Source organism: Pipistrellus kuhlii, unplaced genomic scaffold, assembly GCF_014108245.1.
Source record: "Pipistrellus kuhlii isolate mPipKuh1 unplaced genomic scaffold, mPipKuh1.p scaffold_m20_p_15, whole genome shotgun sequence".
NCBI lineage: Eukaryota > Metazoa > Chordata > Mammalia > Chiroptera > Vespertilionidae > Pipistrellus > Pipistrellus kuhlii.
This window is the reverse complement of record NW_023425460.1, coordinates 15,532,502-15,542,101: the sequence shown is the minus strand read 5'-3', so window position 1 is coordinate 15,542,101 and position 9,600 is coordinate 15,532,502. Positions and strand designations below refer to the sequence as shown.

General features: G+C 40.6%; 1 long non-coding RNA gene across 1 annotated transcript; it reads left to right on the top strand.

The window, feature by feature from the left end:
* The first annotated feature begins 4,431 nt into the window (after positions 1–4,431).
* Positions 4,432–7,898, top strand: LOC118719198. Its single transcript, XR_004988059.1, has 3 exons — positions 4,432–4,643; positions 4,892–4,924; positions 7,360–7,898. It is a non-coding gene; the product is annotated as an uncharacterized LOC118719198 (long non-coding RNA).
* The last annotated feature ends 1,702 nt before the right edge of the window (positions 7,899–9,600 follow it).

Sequence of the window (9,600 nt, the reverse complement as noted above, 5' to 3'; positions counted from 1 at the left end):
GGCTGAGTAGTTGAGCGTCGACCTATGAACCAGGAGGTCATGGTTTGATTCTCGGCCAGGGGACATGCCTGAGTTGCAGTCTCAATCCCTAGTGTGGGGCGTGCAGGAAACAGCCAATCAATGATTCTCTCTCATCATTGATGTTTCTGTCTTTCTCTACCTCTCCCTTCCTCTCTGAAATCAGTAAAAGTATATTTTAAAAATAGATTTTTTCCCCCACTGATTTAATTGTTATAAATTTTCATATGTATTGGGGGAAGGTTCAGCATACTATAACATTTTGTTGATATTAGCACTGATTTTTAGCACTTGTTAGATATTTTAATTTGGTCCTATACATAGTATGTGCTCAATAAAACTGGACACTTGGTTATACTCAAGTGTCCAGTGAAAGAGAGAAAAACGTTCCTCTTGTGTCATCACTGTGGTGTTTGAGCGTCTCATGTTCTGTAGGCAAAGCCCTAACTCCAGACTGTCACCTGGGAGCAACGTGGGAGCAGACTCGGTCTTTCCCCAGAGGGCCCACGCCTCCGGATGGACACAGGCTGAAATCTGTGAGGCTGTCTGCTCAGTCAGGCATTTTCCTGAAGCCTGTGGGTGGACCGGGATCAGAGATGAAAGTGGTGGCGAGTCTTTATTTATTACAACTACAGAGCCGTCTGTCCAAGCCATCCATTTATAGGGACGAGAGAGGTGCTTGAAACTGCAGAGAACATCATTAGTGTTTTATTTCCTCTCCCAACTACTTGTCTATGGTCATTGTGCTCACGTTGACCCAAATGGGGCTCAGAAGCGGTTTCCTGGCCTCAGGCCAGGCTGGACACACTGAGACGGCATGGTCCAGTGACCTAATTAATGGGCTGGAAATTCCAGACTAATTGGGCTCTTTCCAGCGTCAGACTTGCTGTGTGATGCCAGGTGAAGCACCTACCTTCTCTGGACCTCTGCCTGCACTTGTTTGCTGCCTGAGGAAAGTGGCTGCTATGAGATAACATGCAACTAACAACCTTCTGAGCCTTGGCTTCCTTGTCTCTAAAATGGGAATGACCAACGAGTGCCTTCACTGCCTCACAGGATCAACATAAGGCGACAATGCATGTAAAAACTCCAGTAGCTTTTACAGTGCCGAACTGGTTCTTGCTGGGGTCATGATTAGTAACAGGGTAGACCCAGGACTCAAATCCAGCTTTGCTAAACAGACTAACTTCCCTTGTCTTTCCACGAACATCCAACAAATACTGAACCGATAGAGTGTGGTTTCGTGACACCAACATTCCTGAGAGGGCTTGAGCATGCCCTAGTATCGGCTAAGTCCAGAAAAATCCTGAAGCCAGCACCTTTTAGGGTGGAAAACAAGAAAACATGGGACAATGTTTAATTGAAAGCAATAGTCAAAGTGAACTTTTAAGTTCTCAAATGCACAGAAAGTTTCCACTTAAGGATTAGACACAGTGGTAAGGCTGCTTCCCTCTATGTTGAATCCCACTTGGCCCTCCCTCATTATATCCCCACTTAATTCCCCCATAATTTGGGGAGCTATGGTCTTTGCAAATATCACAGTGTTTACCACAGTGTATTTACTTCTGAGTGGATTAGCATGAATGTGTCAATTGTATTGGATTGCCAATTTTGTGGGAGTGATTTGAAAGCCTGCAGAATAAGCTGTTATTTAACTTGGGGAAATTGGGAAGTGGGGGAAATGGCAGCGTTTTATGTTTTGCTCCCTGTGGTTCATATTTGCATGAAATCCTCATCCCCAAAGGCAGCTGGAATCCCAAGTATAATGATAACATTGGTGGTGAGAGGTTGGGACCTGGCTGGAAGGTGTGGCTTGAGTAGGAGGCAATTTTCCATGCATGTGTAAAGCGTAAGAAATATTTATTTGTAGAAATTACCTATGATTAGGAAAAAGTAGGCTTGTTTTTTAGGCACCTTGTCCACAATATAAGCCAGCTAACTTGGTTTCTATGTAGAGACAGTCCCCATCATATCCGCTTGCCAATATCTGTCATTCTGTAGGACATTGACTTGTCATTCATTCTCTACAAGAAACTCTCCTTTGGGGTAATAACACAATTAGATTGTTTATACAAATCAGTTAACTCCAAACTGACAAAAATAAGTTTCCTTTTTTCTGAAGTCATCAGAATCAAGGATGGGTCAATTAATGAGGCCAAAATGAAGAGAATGTTGTGTTTCCACACACAGCACTGCTAGCTATAAATGAGCAGTCTGTGCACTAACATCACCGGAATACCAAACCTAGGGGGTCACTCTTTTCTCCTTCTGGTCTCCCATGTATCTTTTCTCCTCGTTCCTGTGCCCTGTGTAATCTCCTAAACGTATTGCTAATGAGCTCCGTTATGATCTTGAGTGTATCTTATGTTAAAAACAGCTACAATGTGCAGGGCAAAGATGCACAGTGTGGCAGCCACCCTGGCCACCCAGTGCAGATGAACTTGGGTGACAGTCTGTGGGGGAAGCCTGGGTTCCAGTAGATCACCCCCAAAGAGCAGGACATCTCTGCTGGCTAAGCCATGGCATTTACCAGGGCTTGGTCAATAGAATCTAAATAACAAGAATGCCCAGTTATAATTGTTGTTTGTCTCCTTTTTATTTCATTTTATTTTTATTTTTTAGAAGAAAGTAGAAAAACATAATGAAAGTATGGAATAGAAAAAGAAGTACTGGGCTAAGAAACTAGACACTTAAGTGGTATCCCCAAGACTGTGATTAAGAAGGACAGAGAGTTGGAGCAAGTAGGTCACTTATCTCTCTGGTCCTCGGTGTCTTAATCTGAAAATGAATGGATTGCACTAGACCTGTGATCGGCAAACTGCGGCTTGAGAGCCATGTGCGGCTGTTTGGCCCCTTGAGTATGGCTCTTCCACAAAATACCACAGCCTGGTTGAGTCTATTTTGAAGAAGTAGCATTAGAAGAAATTTAAGTTTAAAAAATTTGGCTCTCAAAAGAAATTTCAGTCGTTGTACTGTTGATATTTGGCTCTGTTGACTAATGAGTTTGCCGACCACTCACTAGACTAATGAACTTTTTCAGCTTTTAACCTCTGATATTCTGTTTTTATAATGTTCATTTTTTATAACTCTTCTTATTATATAAGCAATATATGTTCATCATGTAGTTATAGAAAATTAACAATAAAGAGCAAAATTAAAATCACCTGTTGGCTTGCTATGCTTACAAATATATTACAATAAATATGTATTTATTTGCAAATATACCAGACTGGACTTATTCCAAATAAATGGAAATATATTAAGCATTAAAATATATCCAAATAAGCTGAAATTCCCCCCCACACACACACACAAAAAAAATCCACACTATGTTTCTTTCTTATTCCAAGAGCATATTGACCCATTCTTCTTCAGTTTCTCCATCAAATTGCTGCTGGCCTGGATACGAACTAACATTGGGATAGCAATGACCCTGACCATCAGAGAAAAAAGTACAGAACCTCAAAAGAACACTCAGAGGAGCCATAAGGACCACTTAGAATTACCTTCTTATTTTACAGATGAGAAAATTAAGGCCGAAAGAGTTGAAGTGATGTCCAACAACATAACGTCACTCGATGGCAGAGGCAGGGCTATAACACAGCTTTCCTGCCCCCTGTTCCAAAACCATTGGCACTTTTTTATTGTTCTGGGTTTTTTTATCTACTTATTTAAACAACAACGTTGAAACTTTTATTCTGATTAAACTCCAGATCATGAGAAAACCTTAATTAACCTCCTTTCCTGGTTAATGGAGGTCTTACCTTACCACACTCCGACCTCACAGCCAGGCACTCGCAGGCTGCAGGGTGAGCTGCCTTGAAAAGCAAGAATGAGTCATGGTGGTAAACTGGGCTTAGTATTAATAGAAAACGTATGTGAGCCTGTGTTCACACTACCCCTTGCAGAGATACTACACATGCTAAGAAGGCTTAGCTTTCTCTTAATTCACTGAGTTTTTCTTAAACTAAATGAAATGACATCTCTACACATCCCTTCAAAAAGGACACCAGAAAACGAAGTCAGATACTTAATAAATATTTGTTGGCTGATCGAGCTTGCTATGATCAAAGGTGCTGGTTTTCCTGGTGCTCTTGTTTATGAATGAGATGGGGAAATAGCACCCACCCACGCCTATCTCACGGAGAGGCCACAAGAGCTAAGGAGACAGTGGAGATCAGATCCTTAGAAGAAAAGCTCTGGGAGTAGTCAGGTCTCATTCATGTTAACCTCTAGCCAGAGTCTCTGAGGGGCTACCTCTCATGGCTGAGAACTATGAGGCTTATATTCAGTCTGTAAATGGCCTCATTCCCCAAGTCATTCCACCTTTTAAAATTCTTCACCTGTAATTTTCTACCCAGTTTTCTTTGCTAAGTTGTACTTGATTCTGGTCAAAGTCACTTCTAAGGCACCTAAGGCAGTTGTCTTTTGTTTTCCCTACCCAGCTCATGGGAAGGATATAAGATTTCCTCAAAGACAAGATGGGATAGAAGCTTTCTTATTTTGAACAAAATCTACTGGATGATTCTGATATGCCGACCACCTTCTAATTCCTGGATGAGAATTCCTGAGTCTGGTTCAGCAGAAGAAACTGTGATCCAGAGATTGGAGATTGTATGTCCAGGGTTTTATCACTGGTTGGAGGAAGAGGAGAGACCATCTCTTTTATATTTTAACTTGGACAACCTTTTCTTTCCCCACTAGGAACCTATGTTGTCAACCATGACGTAGTCTCATTTTATTTCAGAGTATATGTTGGTATCTCCCTGCATAATTAAGCAGAGAACTTTACACATAACAGATGCTTAACAGATACGAATGAATGAGTGAATTAATTACTCCCAAACATATTTTTCTCTTGCTACTTTTTAAGTCTTTACCACTTATCTGGACAAGAAATTATTCAGTGAGTCTCAAACTTGAGCACGCAGCAGAATCACTTGGAGGGTTTGTTAAAGAGATTGCTGGGCCCCATACTCAGAGCTTCTTATTTAATAGGTCCAGATGTAGCCTCAGAATTTGCATTTCTAACAAGTTCCCCCACGATGCTGGTGTTTCTTGCCCAGGTACTGCATTGTGAGGACTGCTGGTCAATCTTACCCAAGGACTGCATGGGACCTTGTCTTTTTTTTTTACAGGTTGGCTCCAATACTTACATTATGCTTGGACATATTTGAATATATATATGTTGAGTGGCCAGATTATTATGATCTCTGAACGCATAATAATCTGGCCACCCAGTGCATATCCTATTTAATAAAAGGCTAATATGCAAATTGTCCTCTTGACCAGTAGTTTGACCAGCAGGCAGACCAGCCAACCACCCATGTCCCCTCCCTCTGGCCAGGCTGGCTGGACCCCACCCATACACAAATTCATGCACCAGGCTATATATATATATATATATATATATATATATATATATTTTATACACACACACACACACACACACGGGTAGCCAGATTATTATGCATTCAGAGATCATAATAATCTGGCATATATATATATATATATATATATATATATATATATATATATATATTATTGATTTCAGAGTGGAAGGAAGAGGGAGAGGGAGATAGAGACATCAATGATGAGAGAGAACCATGGATTGGCTGCCTCCTGCATGTCCTCCACTGGGGATAGAGCCCACAACATGGACTTGCCCTGACCGGGAATGGACCTGTGACCTCATAGTTCTTGAGTTGACGGTCAACCCCTGAGTCATGCCAACTGAGCTGGACATATTCTTAACCAATAGTCTCATTACCAATTTTTGTAAGCACACTATCCATGGTAACCTGCCACACTGATTATATGTGTATACTCACACACACATACTAAACTTTCTATCAAGGAATAAGTATCATCTAGAATATTTTTCCTCATCTATACTATTATTATTTTTCCTCATCTATTATATACTATTATTCTCTCCTATACATACAAGTGATGTTTATTAACATAGGCCCATGTGTTAGTCCCCACCTAAAAGAAATTAGCACTATCACTGTATTTTGTTGAGTACTAATGTTCAATAATATTTATTACAAATAACTAGAACATTTTAAATTAGATTAGGCCACAAATATAAGTATAACCACCCATCCATTTTATAGATAAAGAAACTGAAGTCCATAAAATTGTGAGGCTCCCAAGATCCATTTTATAGATAAAGAAACTGAAGTCCATAAAATTGTGAGGCTCCCAAGATTTCACTGATAAGTTGTAGCAGAGCCAAGACTAGTATCTAGCTCTCCTTTCTTCTGTTTCCATTTTGAAGCCTGCCATGATGCCCCTTTGGGCACTGTGTGTGATGCTATCATTGTGTAATTATGTGTAAAGGTTATTGAAATGTCTAATACTTCTTTTCCCCAAAAAAACCTACCTCTATCTATGGAAGTCTTCTAACAATTAACAGAAATTCTTCCCATTTTATTTCAGAGTATATATTGGTATCTACAAAGATCTAGATTTTCTTTAAAAATATAAATACTATATAAATACTGCCCTCACTGGTTTGGCTCAAGTGGATAGAGCATTGGCCTTTGGACTGAAGGGTTCTGGGTTCGATTCCAGTCAAGGGCCTATCCCTGGGTTGCTCATTCTCCAGTGGGGGGTGTTCAGGAGGCAGCCAATAAATGATTCTCTCTCATCCTTGATATTTCTATTTCTCTTTTCCTCTCCCTTTCTCTCTGAAATAAATAAATAAATTTTATATATATATATATATATATATATATATATATATATATACTTGCAATAAAGATACTGTCTAGTACCATAATATCTCATTGTTCTCAGGCACTATGCTAAGTGCTTTATGTGAAATACTCTTTTAATCCTAGTGAGTCTGATCCTTAATTTTTCAAACATAAAAACTGAGACACAACAGGTTATTTGCCCATATCACTAGGAGATCATTTTCTTTTTTGGAATCCTCAATTACACAGTGAGTTTCTTAAGAGCAAGAACTGTATGCAGTTAATCATAGAAAGAACTCAATAAGTATATGTTGAGTGAATGAATCAATACATGAAAATCTCTTAATATTTGTAATCTTTCCTACTGTTTCCACACTCCTTAGGCTGCCATGGAGGGTCTTTAATAATAAAAGCTCACAGTTATCCTGGAATTATGGAAGAACATGTTTCCTCACATAGCAAAACCTATAGTTTATTGTTACTTCCCTGAAATTTGTACACTTGCAAAATTTTCCCAGCTTTTTTTCGCATAATGGGGCCCCTGTAGAAGCCTGTGCTTGCAGTGCTTTTTAGTTATTTACAATTAATTGTCCCAGTGGTAAATGTGACTCATCATCTCATCATTCTCATCCAACAGAGGGGAAACACACAACCAAGCCCTACCCAAGGTCAAAGTCAAATGAATGGAGGAGTCAAGGCATGAAACCAGTGACCCTGGCCCTGAATCTAGTTAGTTATGCCGCTGGCTCCGGGTCTCTTCCAAGATTTCTACATAGTTCCAAGCTCTCCTCGCTTTGCCAAATGTTTACCACATCTTTCAAGTGGAAGCAAGTCCTTTCAATTACGCTTACCCGGGGAAACCCACCCTACTGCTCTGAAGGAGAAATGGCCGAACCAGTTCGTCTAAAATAAGAACTGACGTGATTCTTTGTCTGGATTCTGGAGCTGTTCTGACAGCATTTTCTTGTTGGCTAAGGTCTCATCAGTAATGAACTGGAATATAAAAACAAAGACTGTTCTCATGTTGTTTCCCAACCAAAGAAGGCTGAGCACTGAATTGTTGGCATGTTTATCTGAGTCTTGAGCTTGACTTTTCCCTGCCTAAATACTCCTTCCGGTTCCCACCAGTGTGTGCGCACACACACACACAAAAGCTATGTTTCCCTGTCTGCACAAGAGTCCAAGAAACAAGCCAATTTCTACAGTCATTAAACAGTTTCACCCCGATGTCTCCAGATTTTGTTTTTCTCTTGAGGGAATAAATGAGCAGCTGAAAATAACAGAGATAAAAATTGCACTGAGAATGGAAGTGCTATGACTTGTCTTAGGTCCCAATTTCATAATCCAACTTCATGTCTATACTGGCATCTTAATGGTGCCACATTTGTGCAGTCCCTTTGAAATTTTCATAGTCTCATTAATTTAAGAATCGAGGAACATGAAAGGTGAGAGTAAAGAGGTCATGCAAGAACAAAACCATAGCTCAAGACTTGGATATTTAATTAGACTTCCCATTAAGGTATTTCTTCTGGAGGGAGAAATCGCTCCAGACCAGCTACTATGGATCTACTCTAAGAAGCAAGGAGTAAAGATCCCTGCAGCAGCCTTCCAGGTTTCCCCAATGCCCTCAGAATTTGAGACAGCAAACCTCAAACCCCAAAGTATTTCTCTGGAGAGATTTCTAGGTTCAACTGGGAACCACAAATAATTAGAGCAAGCTAACTTGTAGACAGTAGCTGCCCTGGCAAAGTCACCACAAGGGCATTCCTTGGCACGCTTGTGAATTGGCTTCCAGGCAAAAGAGACCAGAAGAGGAATCTCCACTCCCCTATCAGCGTCTTCCCAGTCTCCTCCCTGCACTCTCTTCCCTAACCCACACCTACAAATTTAGGGAAGAGCCACAGAATTCTAACCCTGGTTGCTTCAAACTGGAATCACAATCAACTTGAACATAGAATGGTGTGGGGAGAGCATTTAGGCTAATGGTTTACACTTTGTGCTTCTCTTGTTTAGCTGGAATTTTTTTTTTTCTTTTTCTTTACCCTTTACATCAAGGACAAAGCTTAAGTTAGGACAGGGCTTCAAAATTCAGTTATTTTCAGGAGAAAGGCACATCAAATCAACAGGTGAAGCAGGCTGGGTGTAAGAAACACACTTCCTATTCAATCTCGCTTTATTTTCTCACTTTTATTGGTGACGTGGACATAATAAATTGATTTTTTGTTGTCAATCCTCATCAGAGGACAGTTTTCCATTGATTTTTAGAGAGAATGGAAGGGAGGGGAGAGAGAGAGAGAGAGAGAGAGAGAGAGAGAGAGAGAGAGAGAGAGAGAGAGAGAGAGAAACACTGATGTGAAAGAGACACATCGATTGGTTGCCCCCTGCATGTAACCTGCATCCAAGGTACGAGCCCTCGACCGGAATCAAACCTGGGACCCTTTAGTCTGAGGGCCGACGCTCTATCCACTGAGCCAAATCGGCTAGGGCAGAAATTGATTTTTTTTCTTTTTCTTTTTTAACCTCAACTCTACTACACGGAAAAATAACATTCCAAAGGCAATGGAAAATGGTGACTGACGCTAAGCCTCGTGTTGGCAGTGGGACTGTGGGAAACAGGAGCACAACATAGCACCGAACAGTGTGGCCCCTGCACCCCTTGGGCCCATTGCTGACATGCTGGAATTCAGGGCCCAGGGTGCCAAATCGTCTGATGTTTCAAGAGAAGCCAGAAATGTGTGCTCTCTCATGTTGGCAACTTAGTCTTTTTTGTTGTTATTGTTGTTTTTTGTTTTTGTAAGAAATGCTGTTCCAATGCCATTGTGTGGGCTAAAAAGCAAACAAAAAAGCCTGTGTGCACCTTTTGCCTTCAGGTCTTAAG